General features: G+C 41.9%; 12 non-coding genes across 12 annotated transcripts; all 12 read right to left on the bottom strand.

The window, feature by feature from the left end:
* Window positions 1-902: 902 nt before the first annotated feature.
* On the bottom strand, window positions 903-975 carry trnar-ccu (transfer RNA arginine (anticodon CCU)). The gene has a single exon. It is a non-coding gene; the product is annotated as a tRNA-Arg (tRNA).
* A 978-nt stretch (window positions 976-1,953) lies between these two features.
* Window positions 1,954-2,026, bottom strand: trnar-ccu (transfer RNA arginine (anticodon CCU)). The gene has a single exon. It is a non-coding gene; the product is annotated as a tRNA-Arg (tRNA).
* A 981-nt stretch (window positions 2,027-3,007) lies between these two features.
* Window positions 3,008-3,080, bottom strand: trnar-ccu (transfer RNA arginine (anticodon CCU)). Its single transcript has one exon. It is a non-coding gene; the product is annotated as a tRNA-Arg (tRNA).
* Window positions 3,081-4,058: 978 nt separating this feature from the next.
* Window positions 4,059-4,131, bottom strand: trnar-ccu (transfer RNA arginine (anticodon CCU)). Its single transcript has one exon. It is a non-coding gene; the product is annotated as a tRNA-Arg (tRNA).
* A 981-nt stretch (window positions 4,132-5,112) lies between these two features.
* Window positions 5,113-5,185, bottom strand: trnar-ccu (transfer RNA arginine (anticodon CCU)). Its single transcript has one exon. It is a non-coding gene; the product is annotated as a tRNA-Arg (tRNA).
* Window positions 5,186-6,163: 978 nt separating this feature from the next.
* Window positions 6,164-6,236, bottom strand: trnar-ccu (transfer RNA arginine (anticodon CCU)). The gene has a single exon. It is a non-coding gene; the product is annotated as a tRNA-Arg (tRNA).
* A 5,188-nt stretch (window positions 6,237-11,424) lies between these two features.
* On the bottom strand, window positions 11,425-11,497 carry trnar-ccu (transfer RNA arginine (anticodon CCU)). Its single transcript has one exon. It is a non-coding gene; the product is annotated as a tRNA-Arg (tRNA).
* A 978-nt stretch (window positions 11,498-12,475) lies between these two features.
* Window positions 12,476-12,548, bottom strand: trnar-ccu (transfer RNA arginine (anticodon CCU)). The gene has a single exon. It is a non-coding gene; the product is annotated as a tRNA-Arg (tRNA).
* Window positions 12,549-13,525: 977 nt separating this feature from the next.
* On the bottom strand, window positions 13,526-13,598 carry trnar-ccu (transfer RNA arginine (anticodon CCU)). Its single transcript has one exon. It is a non-coding gene; the product is annotated as a tRNA-Arg (tRNA).
* A 977-nt stretch (window positions 13,599-14,575) lies between these two features.
* Window positions 14,576-14,648, bottom strand: trnar-ccu (transfer RNA arginine (anticodon CCU)). The gene has a single exon. It is a non-coding gene; the product is annotated as a tRNA-Arg (tRNA).
* Window positions 14,649-15,629: 981 nt separating this feature from the next.
* trnar-ccu (transfer RNA arginine (anticodon CCU)) lies at window positions 15,630-15,702 on the bottom strand. The gene has a single exon. It is a non-coding gene; the product is annotated as a tRNA-Arg (tRNA).
* A 978-nt stretch (window positions 15,703-16,680) lies between these two features.
* Window positions 16,681-16,753, bottom strand: trnar-ccu (transfer RNA arginine (anticodon CCU)). Its single transcript has one exon. It is a non-coding gene; the product is annotated as a tRNA-Arg (tRNA).
* Window positions 16,754-19,426: the final 2,673 nt, after the last annotated feature.

Here is a 19,426-nt window from a genome sequence, read left to right as displayed (position 1 = left end):
TTCTCAGTACAGTCTGTTCTAGTCAGACACCTGAGAGACAGAAAAATGAAAAGTCAGTACAATGCTTCAACTCAATTTTGTTTCTGTACTGCTTTGTGCAAACACGACCATAGCTGAAGGGAATTAGCAGATCTTTTGTCATTTCAATCATTATGAATTTCAGTTTCCCTTTCACCCACTGAGCAGGGGACTTAGCAGATCTTTTGTATTTTCAATCTTTCTGGATTTCAGTTTCCCTTTCACCCAATCTTTGACATCCAGTGACATTTGAAAAATCCACACGTTGTTCCGCGTCACCTCTTTTGGCCAAATATGTAGAAGTCTGGAGGTCCTGGAGAAGATTCAGCAAGAGATCTTTGATAAGATAGGCCAATGTAACACATCTCTCGACATTACCCCTTGTCATCACGCCATCTGTTGTCAGCAAATCAACCTCATGGCTCAAGGGAATTGGCAGATCTTTTGTACAAGCATATGAACATATCAGCTTGGCAAACATGCTTTTAAGTTTTGAAATTTCCAGGTCTACTTCTAAACATCTTGTCGAGCACCATTTTCATTCACTTTCTTGAAAGGGACTTAAATTTTTTACAACACAAGCTTGAATTTGTAGGTTATTTTGAGTGTCTATTGGGATTTGCTAGAGTGAAGCATGAAGTGCCTTGAAGAGTTTCATTAAATTAAAACATTGAAAGAAATGCTATAGAGTGAATTCACCCTGTCTTTAGAGGCTTTCTATCAATTTTTGACTCACACCCCTCTGACATTGAAAGGTGTGCTATTTTTGGACTAAAGGAATGCTTTTTCAGGACTAAAGCTGACTTAGCAGAGGATGGTTTCGATCCATCGACCTCTGGGTTATGGGCCCAGCACGCTTCCGCTGCGCCACTCTGCTTTCCCAGCACCCCAGATGGGACTCGAACCCACAATCCCTGGCTTAGGAGGCCAGTGCCTTATCCATTAGGCCACTGGGGCTCTTGCTAAAGCATGCGGATGTCCAGTACCCACGATGAACGCAACCTATACTTCTGGAATATATCAGAGGGCTCTGTTCTCAGTACAGTCTGTTCTAGTCAGACACCTGAGAGACAGAAAAATGAAAAGTCAGTACAATGCTTCAACTCAATTTTGTTTCTGTACTGCTTTGTGCAAACACGACCATAGCTGAAGGGAATTAGCAGATCTTTTGTCATTTCAATCATTATGAATTTCAGTTTCCCTTTCACCCACTGAGCAGGGGACTTAGCAGATCTTTTGTATTTTCAATCTTTCTGGATTTCAGTTTCCCTTTCACCCAATCTTTGACATCCAGTGACATTTGAAAAATCCACACGTTGTTCCGCGTCACCTCTTTTGGCCAAATATGTAGAAGTCTGGAGGTCCTGGAGAAGATTCAGCAAGAGATCTTTGATAAGATAGGCCAATGTAACACATCTCTCGACATTACCCCTTGTCATCACGCCATCTGTTGTCAGCAAATCAACCTCATGGCTCAAGGGAATTGGCAGATCTTTTGTACAAGCATATGAACATATCAGCTTGGCAAACATGCTTTTAAGTTTTGAAATTTCCAGGTCTACTTCTAAACATCTTGTCGAGCACCATTTTCATTCACTTTCTTGAAAGGGACTTACATTTTTTACAACACAAGCTTGAATTTGTAGGTTATTTTGAGTGTCTATTGGGATTTGCTAGAGTGAAGCATGAAGTGCCTTGAAGAGTTTCATTAAATTAAAACATTGAAAGAAATGCTATAGAGTGAATTCACCCTGTCTTTAGAGGCTTTCTATCAATTTTTGACTCACACCCCTCTGACATTGAAAGGTGTGCTATTTTTGGACTAAAGGAATGCTTTTTTAGGACTAAAGCTGACTTAGCAGAGGATGGTTTCGATCCATCGACCTCTGGGTTATGGGCCCAGCACGCTTCCGCTGCGCCACTCTGCTTTCCCAGCACCTCAGATGGGACTCGAACCCACAATCCCTGGCTTAGGAGGCCAGTGCCTTATCCATTAGGCCACTGGGGCTCTTGCTAAAGCTTGCGGATGTCCAGTACCCACGATGAACGCAACCTATACTTCTGGAATATATCAGAGGGCTCTGTTCTCAGTACAGTCTGTTCTAGTCAGACACCTGAGAGACAGAAAAATGAAAAGTCAGTACAATGCTTCAACTCAATTTTGTTTCTGTACTGCTTTGTGCAAACACGACCATAGCTGAAGGGAATTAGCAGATCTTTTGTCATTTCAATCATTATGAATTTCAGTTTCCCTTTCACCCACTGAGCAGGGGACTTAGCAGATCTTTTGTATTTTCAATCTTTCTGGATTTCAGTTTCCCTTTCACCCAATCTTTGATATCCAGTGACATTTGAAAAATCCACACGTTGTTCCGCGTCCATTCTTTTGGCCAAATATGTAGGAGAAGTCTGGAGGTCCTGGAGAAGATTCAGCAAGAGATCTTTGATAAGATAGGCCAATGTAACACATCTCTCGACATTACCCCTTGTCATCACGCCATCTGTTGTCAGCAAATCAACCTCATGGCTCAAGGGAATTGGCAGATCTTTTGTACAAGCATATGAACATATCAGCTTGGCAAACATGCTTTTAAGTTTTGAAATTTCCAGGTCTACTTCTAAACATCTTGTCGAGCACCATTTTCATTCACTTTCTTGAAAGGGACTTACATTTTTTACAACACAAGCTTGAATTTGTAGGTTATTTTGAGTGTCTATTGGGATTTGCTAGAGTGAAGCATGAAGTGCCTTGAAGAGTTTCATTAAATTAAAACATTGAAAGAAATGCTATAGAGTGAATTCACCCTGTCTTTAGAGGCTTTCTATCAATTTTTGACTCACACCCCTCTGACATTGAAAGGTGTGCTATTTTTGGACTAAAGGAATGCTTTTTCAGGACTAAAGCTGACTTAGCAGAGGATGGTTTCGATCCATCGACCTCTGGGTTATGGGCCCAGCACGCTTCCGCTGCGCCACTCTGCTTTCCCAGCACCCCAGATGGGACTCGAACCCACAATCCCTGGCTTAGGAGGCCAGTGCCTTATCCATTAGGCCACTGGGGCTCTTGCTAAAGCTTGCGGATGTCCAGTACTCACGATGAACGCAACCTATACTTCTGGAATATATCAGAGGGCTCTGTTCTCAGTACAGTCTGTTCTAGTCAGACACCTGAGAGACAGAAAAATGAAAAGTCAGTACAATGCTTCAACTCAATTTTGTTTCTGTACTGCTTTGTGCAAACACGACCATAGCTGAAGGGAATTAGCAGATCTTTTGTCATTTCAATCATTATGAATTTCAGTTTCCCTTTCACCCACTGAGCAGGGGACTTAGCAGATCTTTTGTATTTTCAATCTTTCTGGATTTCAGTTTCCCTTTCACCCAATCTTTGACATCCAGTGACATTTGAAAAATCCACACGTTGTTCCGCGTCACCTCTTTTGGCCAAATATGTAGAAGTCTGGAGGTCCTGGAGAAGATTCAGCAAGAGATCTTTGATAAGATAGGCCAATGTAACACATCTCTCGACATTACCCCTTGTCATCACGCCATCTGTTGTCAGCAAATCAACCTCATGGCTCAAGGGAATTGGCAGATCTTTTGTACAAGCATATGAACATATCAGCTTGGCAAACATGCTTTTAAGTTTTGAAATTTCCAGGTCTACTTCTAAACATCTTGTCGAGCACCATTTTCATTCACTTTCTTGAAAGGGACTTACATTTTTTACAACACAAGCTTGAATTTGTAGGTTATTTTGAGTGTCTATTGGGATTTGCTAGAGTGAAGCATGAAGTGCCTTGAAGAGTTTCATTAAATTAAAACATTGAAAGAAATGCTATAGAGTGAATTCACCCTGTCTTTAGAGGCTTTCTATCAATTTTTGACTCACACCCCTCTGACATTGAAAGGTGTGCTATTTTTGGACTAAAGGAATGCTTTTTTAGGACTAAAGCTGACTTAGCAGAGGATGGTTTCGATCCATCGACCTCTGGGTTATGGGCCCAGCACGCTTCCGCTGCGCCACTCTGCTTTCCCAGCACCTCAGATGGGACTCGAACCCACAATCCCTGGCTTAGGAGGCCAGTGCCTTATCCATTAGGCCACTGGGGCTCTTGCTAAAGCTTGCGGATGTCCAGTACCCACGATGAACGCAACCTATACTTCTGGAATATATCAGAGGGCTCTGTTCTCAGTACAGTCTGTTCTAGTCAGACACCTGAGAGACAGAAAAATGAAAAGTCAGTACAATGCTTCAACTCAATTTTGTTTCTGTACTGCTTTGTGCAAACACGACCATAGCTGAAGGGAATTAGCAGATCTTTTGTCATTTCAATCATTATGAATTTCAGTTTCCCTTTCACCCACTGAGCAGGGGACTTAGCAGATCTTTTGTATTTTCAATCTTTCTGGATTTCAGTTTCCCTTTCACCCAATCTTTGATATCCAGTGACATTTGAAAAATCCACACGTTGTTCCGCGTCCATTCTTTTGGCCAAATATGTAGGAGAAGTCTGGAGGTCCTGGAGAAGATTCAGCAAGAGATCTTTGATAAGATAGGCCAATGTAACACATCTCTCGACATTACCCCTTGTCATCACGCCATCTGTTGTCAGCAAATCAACCTCATGGCTCAAGGGAATTGGCAGATCTTTTGTACAAGCATATGAACATATCAGCTTGGCAAACATGCTTTTAAGTTTTGAAATTTCCAGGTCTACTTCTAAACATCTTGTCGAGCACCATTTTCATTCACTTTCTTGAAAGGGACTTACATTTTTTACAACACAAGCTTGAATTTGTAGGTTATTTTGAGTGTCTATTGGGATTTGCTAGAGTGAAGCATGAAGTGCCTTGAAGAGTTTCATTAAATTAAAACATTGAAAGAAATGCTATAGAGTGAATTCACCCTGTCTTTAGAGGCTTTCTATCAATTTTTGACTCACACCCCTCTGACATTGAAAGGTGTGCTATTTTTGGACTAAAGGAATGCTTTTTCAGGACTAAAGCTGACTTAGCAGAGGATGGTTTCGATCCATCGACCTCTGGGTTATGGGCCCAGCACGCTTCCGCTGCGCCACTCTGCTTTCCCAGCACCCCAGATGGGACTCGAACCCACAATCCCTGGCTTAGGAGGCCAGTGCCTTATCCATTAGGCCACTGGGGCTCTTGCTAAAGCTTGCGGATGTCCAGTACCCACGATGAACGCAACCTATACTTCTGGAATATATCAGAGGGCTCTGTTCTCAGTACAGTCTGTTCTAGTCAGACACCTGAGAGACAGAAAAATGAAAAGTCAGTACAATGCTTCAACTCAATTTTGTTTCTGTACTGCTTTGTGCAAACACGACCATAGCTGAAGGGAATTAGCAGATCTTTTGTCATTTCAATCATTATGAATTTCAGTTTCCCTTTCACCCACTGAGCAGGGGACTTAGCAGATCTTTTGTATTTTCAATCTTTCTGGATTTCAGTTTCCCTTTCACCCAATCTTTGACATCCAGTGACATTTGAAAAATCCACACGTTGTTCCGCGTCACCTCTTTTGGCCAAATATGTAGAAGTCTGGAGGTCCTGGAGAAGATTCAGCAAGAGATCTTTGATAAGATAGGCCAATGTAACACATCTCTCGACATTACCCCTTGTCATCACGCCATCTGTTGTCAGCAAATCAACCTCATGGCTCAAGGGAATTGGCAGATCTTTTGTACAAGCATATGAACATATCAGCTTGGCAAACATGCTTTTAAGTTTTGAAATTTCCAGGTCTACTTCTAAACATCTTGTCGAGCACCATTTTCATTCACTTTCTTGAAAGGGACTTAAATTTTTTACAACACAAGCTTGAATTTGTAGGTTATTTTGAGTGTCTATTGGGATTTGCTAGAGTGAAGCATGAAGTGCCTTGAAGAGTTTCATTAAATTAAAACATTGAAAGAAATGCTATAGAGTGAATTCACCCTGTCTTTAGAGGCTTTCTATCAATTTTTGACTCACACCCCTCTGACATTGAAAGGTGTGCTATTTTTGGACTAAAGGAATGCTTTTTTAGGACTAAAGCTGACTTAGCAGAGGATGGTTTCGATCCATCGACCTCTGGGTTATGGGCCCAGCACGCTTCCGCTGCGCCACTCTGCTTTCCCAGCACCCCAGATGGGACTCGAACCCACAATCCCTGGCTTAGGAGGCCAATGCCTTATCCATTAGGCCACTGGGGCTCTTGCTAAAGCTTGCGGATGTCCAGTACCCACGATGAACGCAACCTATACTTCTGGAATATATCAGAGGGCTCTGTTCTCAGTACAGTCTGTTCTAGTCAGACACCTGAGAGACAGAAAAATGAAAAGTCAGTACAATGCTTCAACTCAATTTTGTTTCTGTACTGCTTTGTGCAAACACGACCATAGCTGAAGGGAATTAGCAGATCTTTTGTCATTTCAATCATTATGAATTTCAGTTTCCCTTTCACCCACTGAGCAGGGGACTTAGCAGATCTTTTGTATTTTCAATCTTTCTGGATTTCAGTTTCCCTTTCACCCAATCTTTGATATCCAGTGACATTTGAAAAATCCACACGTTGTTCCGCGTCCATTCTTTTGGCCAAATATGTAGGAGAAGTCTGGAGGTCCTGGAGAAGATTTAGCAAGAGATCTTTGATAAGATAGGCCAGTGTAACACATCTCCCGACATTACCCCTTGTCATCACGCCATCTGTTGTCAGCAAATCAACCTCATGGCTCAAGGGAATTGGCAGATCTTTTGTACAAGCATATGAACATATCAGCTTGGCAAACATGCTTTTAAGTTTTGAAATTTCCAGGTCTACTTCTAAACATCTTGTCGAGCACCATTTTCATTCACTTTCTTGAAAGGGACTTAAATTTTTTACAACACAAGCTTGAATTTGTAGGTTATTTTGAGTGTCTATTGGGATTTGCTAGAGTGAAGCATGAAGTGCCTTGAAGAGTTTCATTAAATTAAAACATTGAAAGAAATGCTATAGAGTGAATTCACCCTGTCTTTAGAGGCTTTCTATCAATTTTTGACTCACACCCCTCTGACATTGAAAGGTGTGCTATTTTTGGACTAAAGGAATGCTTTTTTAGGACTAAAGCTGACTTAGCAGAGGATGGTTTCGATCCATCGACCTCTAGGTTATGGGCCCAGCACGCTTCCGCTGCGCCACTCTGCTTTCCCAGCACCCCAGATGGGACTCGAACCCACAATCCCTGGCTTAGGAGGCCAGTGCCTTATACATTAGGCCACTGGGGCTCTTGCTAAAGCTTGCGGATGTCCAGTACCCACGATGAACGCAACCTATACTTCTGGAATATATCAGAGGGCTCTGTTCTCAGTACAGTCTGTTCTAGTCAGACACCTGAGAGACAGAAAAATGAAAAGTCAGTACAATGCTTCAACTCAATTTTGTTTCTGTACTGCTTTGTGCAAACACGACCATAGCTGAAGGGAATTAGCAGATCTTTTGTCATTTCAATCATTATGAATTTCAGTTTCCCTTTCACCTACTGAGCAGGGGACTTAGCAGATCTTTTGTATTTTCAATCTTTCTGGATTTCAGTTTCCCTTTCACCCAATCTTTGACATCCAGTGACATTTGAAAAATCCACACGTTGTTCCGCATCACCTCTTTTGGCCAAATATGTAGAAGTCTGGAGGTCCTGGAGAAGATTCAGCAAGAGATCTTTGATAAGATAGGCCAATGTAACACATCTCTCGACATTACCCCTTGTCATCACGCCATCTGTTGTCAGCAAATCAACCTCATGGCTCAAGGGAATTGGCAGATCTTTTGTACAAGCATATGAACATATCAGCTTGGCAAACATGCTTTTAAGTTTTGAAATTTCCAGGTCTACTTCTAAACATCTTGTCGAGCACCATTTTCATTCACTTTCTTGAAAGGGACTTAAATTTTTTACAACACAAGCTTGAATTTGTAGGTTATTTTGAGTGTCTATTGGGATTTGCTAGAGTGAAGCATGAAGTGCCTTGAAGAGTTTCATTAAATTAAAACATTGAAAGAAATGCTATAGAGTGAATTCACCCTGTCTTTAGAGGCTTTCTATCAATTTTTGACTCACACCCCTCTGACATTGAAAGGTGTGCTATTTTTGGACTAAAGGAATGCTTTTTTAGGACTAAAGCTGACTTAGCAGAGGATGGTTTCGATCCATCGACCTCTGGGTTATGGGCCCAGCACGCTTCCGCTGCGCCACTCTGCTTTCCCAGCACCCCAGATGGGACTCGAACCCACAATCCCTGGCTTAGGAGGCCAGTGCCTTATACATTAGGCCACTGGGGCTCTTGCTAAAGCTTGCGGATGTCCAGTACCCACGATGAACGCAACCTATACTTCTGGAATATATCAGAGGGCTCTGTTCTCAGTACAGTCTGTTCTAGTCAGACACCTGAGAGACAGAAAAATGAAAAGTCAGTACAATGCTTCAACTCAATTTTGTTTCTGTACTGCTTTGTGCAAACACGACCATAGCTGAAGGGAATTAGCAGATCTTTTGTCATTTCAATCATTATGAATTTCAGTTTCCCTTTCACCTACTGAGCAGGGGACTTAGCAGATCTTTTGTATTTTCAATCTTTCTGGATTTCAGTTTCCCTTTCACCCAATCTTTGACATCCAGTGACATTTGAAAAATCCACACGTTGTTCCGCATCACCTCTTTTGGCCAAATATGTAGAAGTCTGGAGGTCCTGGAGAAGATTCAGCAAGAGATCTTTGATAAGATAGGCCAATGTAACACATCTCTCGACATTACCCCTTGTCATCACGCCATCTGTTGTCAGCAAATCAACCTCATGGCTCAAGGGAATTGGCAGATCTTTTGTACAAGCATATGAACATATCAGCTTGGCAAACATGCTTTTAAGTTTTGAAATTTCCAGGTCTACTTCTAAACATCTTGTCGAGCACCATTTTCATTCACTTTCTTGAAAGGGACTTACATTTTTTACAACACAAGCTTGAATTTGTAGGTTATTTTGAGTGTCTATTGGGATTTGCTAGAGTGAAGCATGAAGTGCCTTGAAGAGTTTCATTAAATTAAAACATTGAAAGAAAAGCTATAGAGTGAATTCACCCTGTCTTTAGAGGCTTTCTATCAATTTTTGACTCACACCCCTCTGACATTGAAAGGTGTGCTATTTTTGGACTAAAGGAATGCTTTTTTAGGACTAAAGCTGACTTAGCAGAGGATGGTTTCGATCCATCGACCTCTGGGTTATGGGCCCAGCACGCTTCCGCTGCGCCACTCTGCTTTCCCAGCACCCCAGATGGGACTCGAACCCACAATCCCTGGCTTAGGAGGCCAGTGCCTTATACATTAGGCCACTGGGGCTCTTGCTAAAGCTTGCGGATGTCCAGTACCCACGATGAACGCAACCTATACTTCTGGAATATATCAGAGGGCTCTGTTCTCAGTACAGTCTGTTCTAGTCAGACACCTGAGAGACAGAAAAATGAAAAGTCAGTACAATGCTTCAACTCAATTTTGTTTCTGTACTGCTTTGTGCAAACACGACCATAGCTGAAGGGAATTAGCAGATCTTTTGTCATTTCAATCATTATGAATTTCAGTTTCCCTTTCACCCACTGAGCAAGGGACTTAGCAGATCTTTTGTATTTTCAATCTTTCTGGATTTCAGTTTCCCTTTCACCCAATCTTTGACATCCAGTGACATTTGAAAAATCCACACGTTGTTCCGCGTCACCTCTTTTGGCCAAATATGTAGAAGTCTGGAGGTCCTGGAGAAGATTCAGCAAGAGATCTTTGATAAGATAGGCCAATGTAACACATCTCTCGACATTACCCCTTGTCATCACGCCATCTGTTGTCAGCAAATCAACATCATGGCTCAAGGGAATTGGCAGATCTTTTGTACAAGCATATGAACATATCAGCTTGGCAAACATGCTTTTAAGTTTTGAAATTTCCAGGTCTACTTCTAAACATCTTGTCGAGCACCATTTTCATTCACTTTCTTGAAAGGGACTTAAATTTTTTACAACACAAGCTTGAATTTGTAGGTTATTTTGAGTGTCTATTGGGATTTGCTAGAGTGAAGCATGAAGTGCCTTGAAGAGTTTCATTAAATTAAAACATTGAAAGAAATGCTATAGAGTGAATTCACCCTGTCTTTAGAGGCTTTCTATCAATTTTTGACTCACACCCCTCTGACATTGAAAGGTGTGCTATTTTTGGACTAAAGGAATGCTTTTTTAGGACTAAAGCTGACTTAGCAGAGGATGGTTTCGATCCATCGACCTCTGGGTTATGGGCCCAGCACGCTTCCGCTGCGCCACTCTGCTTTCCCAGCACCCCAGATGGGACTCGAACCCACAATCCCTGGCTTAGGAGGCCAGTGCCTTATACATTAGGCCACTGGGGCTCTTGCTAAAGCTTGCGGATGTCCAGTACCCACGATGAACGCAACCTATACTTCTGGAATATATCAGAGGGCTCTGTTCTCAGTACAGTCTGTTCTAGTCAGACACCTGAGAGACAGAAAAATGAAAAGTCAGTACAATGCTTCAACTCAATTTTGTTTCTGTACTGCTTTGTGCAAACACGACCATAGCTGAAGGGAATTAGCAGATCTTTTGTCATTTCAATCATTATGAATTTCAGTTTCCCTTTCACCCACTGAGCAGGGGACTTAGCAGATCTTTTGTATTTTCAATCTTTCTGGATTTCAGTTTCCCTTTCACCCAATCTTTGATATCCAGTGACATTTGAAAAATCCACACGTTGTTCCGCGTCCATTCTTTTGGCCAAATATGTAGGAGAAGTCTGGAGGTCCTGGAGAAGATTTAGCAAGAGATCTTTGATAAGATAGGCCAGTGTAACACATCTCTCGACATTACCCCTTGTCATCACGCCATCTGTTGTCAGCAAATCAACCTCATGGCTCAAGGGAATTGGCAGATCTTTTGTACAAGCATATGAACATATCAGCTTGGCAAACATGCTTTTAAGTTTTGAAATTTCCAGGTCTACTTCTAAACATCTTGTCGAGCACCATTTTCATTCACTTTCTTGAAAGGGACTTACATTTTTTACAACACAAGCTTGAATTTGTAGGTTATTTTGAGTGTCTATTGGGATTTGCTAGAGTGAAGCATGAAGTGCCTTGAAGAGTTTCATTAAATTAAAACATTGAAAGAAATGCTATAGAGTGAATTCACCCTGTCTTTAGAGGCTTTCTATCAATTTTTGACTCACACCCCTCTGACATTGAAAGGTGTGCTATTTTTGGACTAAAGGAATGCTTTTTCAGGACTAAAGCTGACTTAGCAGAGGATGGTTTCGATCCATCGACCTCTGGGTTATGGGCCCAGCACGCTTCCGCTGCGCCACTCTGCTTTCCCAGCACCCCAGATGGGACTCGAACCCACAATCCCTGGCTTAGGAGGCCAGTGCCTTATCCATTAGGCCACTGGGGCTCTTGCTAAAGCTTGCGGATGTCCAGTACCCACGATGAACGCAACCTATACTTCTGGAATATATCAGAGGGCTCTGTTCTCAGTACAGTCTGTTCTAGTCAGACACCTGAGAGACAGAAAAATGAAAAGTCAGTACAATGCTTCAACTCAATTTTGTTTCTGTACTGCTTTGTGCAAACACGACCATAGCTGAAGGGAATTAGCAGATCTTTTGTCATTTCAATCATTATGAATTTCAGTTTCCCTTTCACCCACTGAGCAGGGGACTTAGCAGATCTTTTGTATTTTCAATCTTTCTGGATTTCAGTTTCCCTTTCACCCAATCTTTGACATCCAGTGACATTTGAAAAATCCACACGTTGTTCCGCGTCACCTCTTTTGGCCAAATATGTAGAAGTCTGGAGGTCCTGGAGAAGATTCAGCAAGAGATCTTTGATAAGATAGGCCAATGTAACACATCTCTCGACATTACCCCTTGTCATCACGCCATCTGTTGTCAGCAAATCAACCTCATGGCTCAAGGGAATTGGCAGATCTTTTGTACAAGCATATGAACATATCAGCTTGGCAAACATGCTTTTAAGTTTTGAAATTTCCAGGTCTACTTCTAAACATCTTGTCGAGCACCATTTTCATTCACTTTCTTGAAAGGGACTTAAATTTTTTACAACACAAGCTTGAATTTGTAGGTTATTTTGAGTGTCTATTGGGATTTGCTAGAGTGAAGCATGAAGTGCCTTGAAGAGTTTCATTAAATTAAAACATTGAAAGAAATGCTATAGAGTGAATTCACCCTGTCTTTAGAGGCTTTCTATCAATTTTTGACTCACACCCCTCTGACATTGAAAGGTGTGCTATTTTTGGACTAAAGGAATGCTTTTTCAGGACTAAAGCTGACTTAGCAGAGGATGGTTTCGATCCATCGACCTCTGGGTTATGGGCCCAGCACGCTTCCGCTGCGCCACTCTGCTTTCCCAGCACCCCAGATGGGACTCGAACCCACAATCCCTGGCTTAGGAGGCCAGTGCCTTATCCATTAGGCCACTGGGGCTCTTGCTAAAGCATGCGGATGTCCAGTACCCACGATGAACGCAACCTATACTTCTGGAATATATCAGAGGGCTCTGTTCTCAGTACAGTCTGTTCTAGTCAGACACCTGAGAGACAGAAAAATGAAAAGTCAGTACAATGCTTCAACTCAATTTTGTTTCTGTACTGCTTTGTGCAAACACGACCATAGCTGAAGGGAATTAGCAGATCTTTTGTCATTTCAATCATTATGAATTTCAGTTTCCCTTTCACCCACTGAGCAGGGGACTTAGCAGATCTTTTGTATTTTCAATCTTTCTGGATTTCAGTTTCCCTTTCACCCAATCTTTGACATCCAGTGACATTTGAAAAATCCACACGTTGTTCCGCGTCACCTCTTTTGGCCAAATATGTAGAAGTCTGGAGGTCCTGGAGAAGATTCAGCAAGAGATCTTTGATAAGATAGGCCAATGTAACACATCTCTCGACATTACCCCTTGTCATCACGCCATCTGTTGTCAGCAAATCAACCTCATGGCTCAAGGGAATTGGCAGATCTTTTGTACAAGCATATGAACATATCAGCTTGGCAAACATGCTTTTAAGTTTTGAAATTTCCAGGTCTACTTCTAAACATCTTGTCGAGCACCATTTTCATTCACTTTCTTGAAAGGGACTTACATTTTTTACAACACAAGCTTGAATTTGTAGGTTATTTTGAGTGTCTATTGGGATTTGCTAGAGTGAAGCATGAAGTGCCTTGAAGAGTTTCATTAAATTAAAACATTGAAAGAAATGCTATAGAGTGAATTCACCCTGTCTTTAGAGGCTTTCTATCAATTTTTGACTCACACCCCTCTGACATTGAAAGGTGTGCTATTTTTGGACTAAAGGAATGCTTTTTAGGACTAAAGCTGACTTAGCAGAGGATGGTTTCGATCCATCGACCTCTGGGTTATGGGCCCAGCACGCTTCCGCTGCGCCACTCTGCTTTCCCAGCACCTCAGATGGGACTCGAACCCACAATCCCTGGCTTAGGAGGCCAGTGCCTTATCCATTAGGCCACTGGGGCTCTTGCTAAAGCTTGCGGATGTCCAGTACCCACGATGAACGCAACCTATACTTCTGGAATATATCAGAGGGCTCTGTTCTCAGTACAGTCTGTTCTAGTCAGACACCTGAGAGACAGAAAAATGAAAAGTCAGTACAATGCTTCAACTCAATTTTGTTTCTGTACTGCTTTGTGCAAACACGACCATAGCTGAAGGGAATTAGCAGATCTTTTGTCATTTCAATCATTATGAATTTCAGTTTCCCTTTCACCCACTGAGCAGGGGACTTAGCAGATCTTTTGTATTTTCAATCTTTCTGGATTTCAGTTTCCCTTTCACCCAATCTTTGACATCCAGTGACATTTGAAAAATCCACACGTTGTTCCGCGTCACCTCTTTTGGCCAAATATGTAGAAGTCTGGAGGTCCTGGAGAAGATTCAGCAAGAGATCTTTGATAAGATAGGCCAATGTAACACATCTCTCGACATTACCCCTTGTCATCACGCCATCTGTTGTCAGCAAATCAACCTCATGGCTCAAGGGAATTGGCAGATCTTTTGTACAAGCATATGAACATATCAGCTTGGCAAACATGCTTTTAAGTTTTGAAATTTCCAGGTCTACTTCTAAACATCTTGTCGAGCACCATTTTCATTCACTTTCTTGAAAGGGACTTAAATTTTTTACAACACAAGCTTGAATTTGTAGGTTATTTTGAGTGTCTATTGGGATTTGCTAGAGTGAAGCATGAAGTGCCTTGAAGAGTTTCATTAAATTAAAACATTGAAAGAAATGCTATAGAGTGAATTCACCCTGTCTTTAGAGGCTTTCTATCAATTTTTGACTCACACCCCTCTGACATTGAAAGGTGTGCTATTTTTGGACTAAAGGAATGCTTTTTAGGACTAAAGCTGACTTAGCAGAGGATGGTTTCGATCCATCGACCTCTGGGTTATGGGCCCAGCACGCTTCCGCTGCGCCACTCTGCTTTCCCAGCACCTCAGATGGGACTCGAACCCACAATCCCTGGCTTAGGAGGCCAGTGCCTTATCCATTAGGCCACTGGGGCTCTTGCTAAAGCTTGCGGATGTCCAGTACCCACGATGAACGCAACCTATACTTCTGGAATATATCAGAGGGCTCTGTTCTCAGTACAGTCTGTTCTAGTCAGACACCTGAGAGACAGAAAAATGAAAAGTCAGTACAATGCTTCAACTCAATTTTGTTTCTGTACTGCTTTGTGCAAACACGACCATAGCTGAAGGGAATTAGCAGATCTTTTGTCATTTCAATCATTATGAATTTCAGTTTCCCTTTCACCCACTGAGCAGGGGACTTAGCAGATCTTTTGTATTTTCAATCTTTCTGGATTTCAGTTTCCCTTTCACCCAATCTTTGATATCCAGTGACATTTGAAAAATCCACACGTTGTTCCGCGTCCATTCTTTTGGCCAAATATGTAGGAGAAGTCTGGAGGTCCTGGAGAAGATTTAGCAAGAGATCTTTGATAAGATAGGCCAGTGTAACACATCTCTCGACATTACCCCTTGTCATCACGCCATCTGTTGTCAGCAAATCAACCTCATGGCTCAAGGGAATTGGCAGATCTTTTGTACAAGCATATGAACATATCAGCTTGGCAAACATGCTTTTAAGTTTTGAAATTTCCAGGTCTACTTCTAAACATCTTGTCGAGCACCATTTTCATTCACTTTCTTGAAAGGGACTTAAATTTTTTACAACACAAGCTTGAATTTGTAGGTTATTTTGAGTGTCTATTGGGATTTGCTAGAGTGAAGCATGAAGTGCCTTGAAGAGTTTCATTAAATTAAAACATTGAAAGAAATGCTATAGAGTGAATTCACCCTGTCTTTAGAGGCTTTCTATCAATTTTTGACTCACACCCCTCTGACATTGAAAGGTGTGCTATTTTTGGACTAAAGGAATGCTTTTTCAGGACTAAAGCTGACTTAGCAGAGGATGGTTTCGATCCATCGACCTCTGGGTTATGGGCCCAGCACGCTTCCGCTGCGCCACTCTGCTTTCCCAGCACCCCAGATGGGACTCGAACCCACAATCCCTGGCTTAGGAGGCCAGTGCCTTATCCATTAGGCCACTGGGGCTCTTGCTAAAGCTTGCGGATGTCCAGTACCCACGATGAACGCAACCTATACTTCTGGAATATATCAGAGGGCTCTGTTCTCAGTACAGTCTGTTCTAGTCAGACACCTGAGAGACAGAAAAATGAAAAGTCAGTACAATGCTTCAACTCAATTTTGTTTCTGTACTGCTTTGTGCAAACACGACCATAGCTGAAGGGAATTAGCAGATCTTTTGTCATTTCAATCATTATGAATTTCAGTTTCCCTTTCACCCACTGAGCAGGGGACTTAGCAGATCTTTTGTATTTTCAATCTTTCTGGATTTCAGTTTCCCTTTCACCCAATCTTTGACATCCAGTGACATTTGAAAAATCCACACGTTGTTCCGCGTCACCTCTTTTGGCCAAATATGTAGAAGTCTGGAGGTCCTGGAGAAGATTCAGCAAGAGATCTTTGATAAGATAGGCCAATGTAACACATCTCTCGACATTACCCCTTGTCATCACGCCATCTGTTGTCAGCAAATCAACCTCATGGCTCAAGGGAATTGGCAGATCTTTTGTACAAGCATATGAACATATCAGCTTGGCAAACATGCTTTTAAGTTTTGAAATTTCCAGGTCTACTTCTAAACATCTTGTCGAGCACCATTTTCATTCACTTTCTTGAAAGGGACTTAAATTTTTTACAACACAAGCTTGAATTTGTAGGTTATTTTGAGTGTCTATTGGGATTTGCTAGAGTGAAGCATGAAGTGCCTTGAAGAGTTTCATTAAATTAAAACATTGAAAGAAATGCTATAGAGTGAATTCACCCTGTCTTTAGAGGCTTTCTATCAATTTTTGACTCACACCCCTCTGACATTGAAAGGTGTGCTATTTTTGGACTAAAGGAATGCTTTTTTAGGACTAAAGCTGACTTAGCAGAGGATGGTTTCGATCCATCGACCTCTGGGTTATGGGCCCAGCACGCTTCCGCTGCGCCACTCTGCTTTCCCAGCACCCCAGATGGGACTCGAACCCACAATCCCTGGCTTAGGAGGCCAATGCCTTATCCATTAGGCCACTGGGGCTCTTGCTAAAGCTTGCGGATGTCCAGTACCCACGATGAACGCAACCTATACTTCTGGAATATATCAGAGGGCTCTGTTCTCAGTACAGTCTGTTCTAGTCAGACACCTGAGAGACAGAAAAATGAAAAGTCAGTACAATGCTTCAACTCAATTTTGTTTCTGTACTGCTTTGTGCAAACACGACCATAGCTGAAGGGAATTAGCAGATCTTTTGTCATTTCAATCATTATGAATTTCAGTTTCCCTTTCACCCACTGAGCAGGGGACTTAGCAGATCTTTTGTATTTTCAATCTTTCTGGATTTCAGTTTCCCTTTCACCCAATCTTTGATATCCAGTGACATTTGAAAAATCCACACGTTGTTCCGCGTCCATTCTTTTGGCCAAATATGTAGGAGAAGTCTGGAGGTCCTGGAGAAGATTTAGCAAGAGATCTTTGATAAGATAGGCCAGTGTAACACATCTCCCGACATTACCCCTTGTCATCACGCCATCTGTTGTCAGCAAATCAACCTCATGGCTCAAGGGAATTGGCAGATCTTTTGTACAAGCATATGAACATATCAGCTTGGCAAACATGCTTTTAAGTTTTGAAATTTCCAGGTCTACTTCTAAACATCTTGTCGAGCACCATTTTCATTCACTTTCTTGAAAGGGACTTAAATTTTTTACAACACAAGCTTGAATTTGTAGGTTATTTTGAGTGTCTATTGGGATTTGCTAGAGTGAAGCATGAAGTGCCTTGAAGAGTTTCATTAAATTAAAACATTGAAAGAAATGCTATAGAGTGAATTCACCCTGTCTTTAGAGGCTTTCTATCAATTTTTGACTCACACCCCTCTGACATTGAAAGGTGTGCTATTTTTGGACTAAAGGAATGCTTTTTTAGGACTAAAGCTGACTTAGCAGAGGATGGTTTCGATCCATCGACCTCTAGGTTATGGGCCCAGCACGCTTCCGCTGCGCCACTCTGCTTTCCCAGCACCCCAGATGGGACTCGAACCCACAATCCCTGGCTTAGGAGGCCAGTGCCTTATACATTAGGCCACTGGGGCTCTTGCTAAAGCTTGCGGATGTCCAGTACCCACGATGAACGCAACCTATACTTCTGGAATATATCAGAGGGCTCTGTTCTCAGTACAGTCTGTTCTAGTCAGACACCTGAGAGACAGAAAAATGAAAAGTCAGTACAATGCTTCAACTCAATTTTGTTTCTGTACTGCTTTGTGCAAACACGACCATAGCTGAAGGGAATTAGCAGATCTTTTGTCATTTCAATCATTATGAATTTCAGTTTCCCTTTCACCTACTGAGCAGGGGACTTAGCAGATCTTTTGTATTTTCAATCTTTCTGGATTTCAGTTTCCCTTTCACCCAATCTTTGACATCCAGTGACATTTGAAAAATCCACACGTTGTTCCGCATCACCTCTTTTGGCCAAATATGTAGAAGTCTGGAGGTCCTGGAGAAGATTCAGCAAGAGATCTTTGATAAGATAGGCCAATGTAACACATCTCTCGACATTACCCCTTGTCATCACGCCATCTGTTGTCAGCAAATCAACCTCATGGCTCAAGGGAATTGGCAGATCTTTTGTACAAGCATATGAACATATCAGCTTGGCAAACATGCTTTTAAGTTTTGAAATTTCCAGGTCTACTTCTAAACATCTTGTCGAGCACCATTTTCATTCACTTTCTTGAAAGGGACTTAAATTTTTTACAACACAAGCTTGAATTTGTAGGTTATTTTGAGTGTCTATTGGGATTTGCTAGAGTGAAGCATGAAGTGCCTTGAAGAGTTTCATTAAATTAAAACATTGAAAGAAATGCTATAGAGTGAATTCACCCTGTCTTTAGAGGCTTTCTATCAATTTTTGACTCACACCCCTCTGACATTGAAAGGTGTGCTATTTTTGGACTAAAGGAATGCTTTTTTAGGACTAAAGCTGACTTAGCAGAGGATGGTTTCGATCCATCGACCTCTGGGTTATGGGCCCAGCACGCTTCCGCTGCGCCACTCTGCTTTCCCAGCACCCCAGATGGGACTCGAACCCACAATCCCTGGCTTAGGAGGCCAGTGCCTTATACATTAGGCCACTGGGGCTCTTGCTAAAGCTTGCGGATGTCCAGTACCCACGATGAACGCAACCTATACTTCTGGAATATATCAGAGGGCTCTGTTCTCAGTACAGTCTGTTCTAGTCAGACACCTGAGAGACAGAAAAATGAAAAGTCAGTACAATGCTTCAACTCAATTTTGTTTCTGTACTGCTTTGTGCAAACACGACCATAGCTGAAGGGAATTAGCAGATCTTTTGTCATTTCAATCATTATGAATTTCAGTTTCCCTTTCACCTACTGAGCAGGGGACTTAGCAGATCTTTTGTATTTTCAATCTTTCTGGATTTCAGTTTCCCTTTCACCCAATCTTTGACATCCAGTGACATTTGAAAAATCCACACGTTGTTCCGCATCACCTCTTTTGGCCAAATATGTAGAAGTCTGGAGGTCCTGGAGAAGATTCAGCAAGAGATCTTTGATAAGATAGGCCAATGTAACACATCTCTCGACATTACCCCTTGTCATCACGCCATCTGTTGTCAGCAAATCAACCTCATGGCTCAAGGGAATTGGCAGATCTTTTGTACAAGCATATGAACATATCAGCTTGG

The sequence above is a fragment of the Brachyhypopomus gauderio genome, chromosome 10 (genome assembly GCF_052324685.1).
Source record: "Brachyhypopomus gauderio isolate BG-103 chromosome 10, BGAUD_0.2, whole genome shotgun sequence".
Lineage (NCBI taxonomy): Eukaryota > Metazoa > Chordata > Actinopteri > Gymnotiformes > Hypopomidae > Brachyhypopomus > Brachyhypopomus gauderio.
Note: the sequence above shows the minus strand (reverse complement) of the source record. Positions and strands in the feature narration are given on the sequence as shown.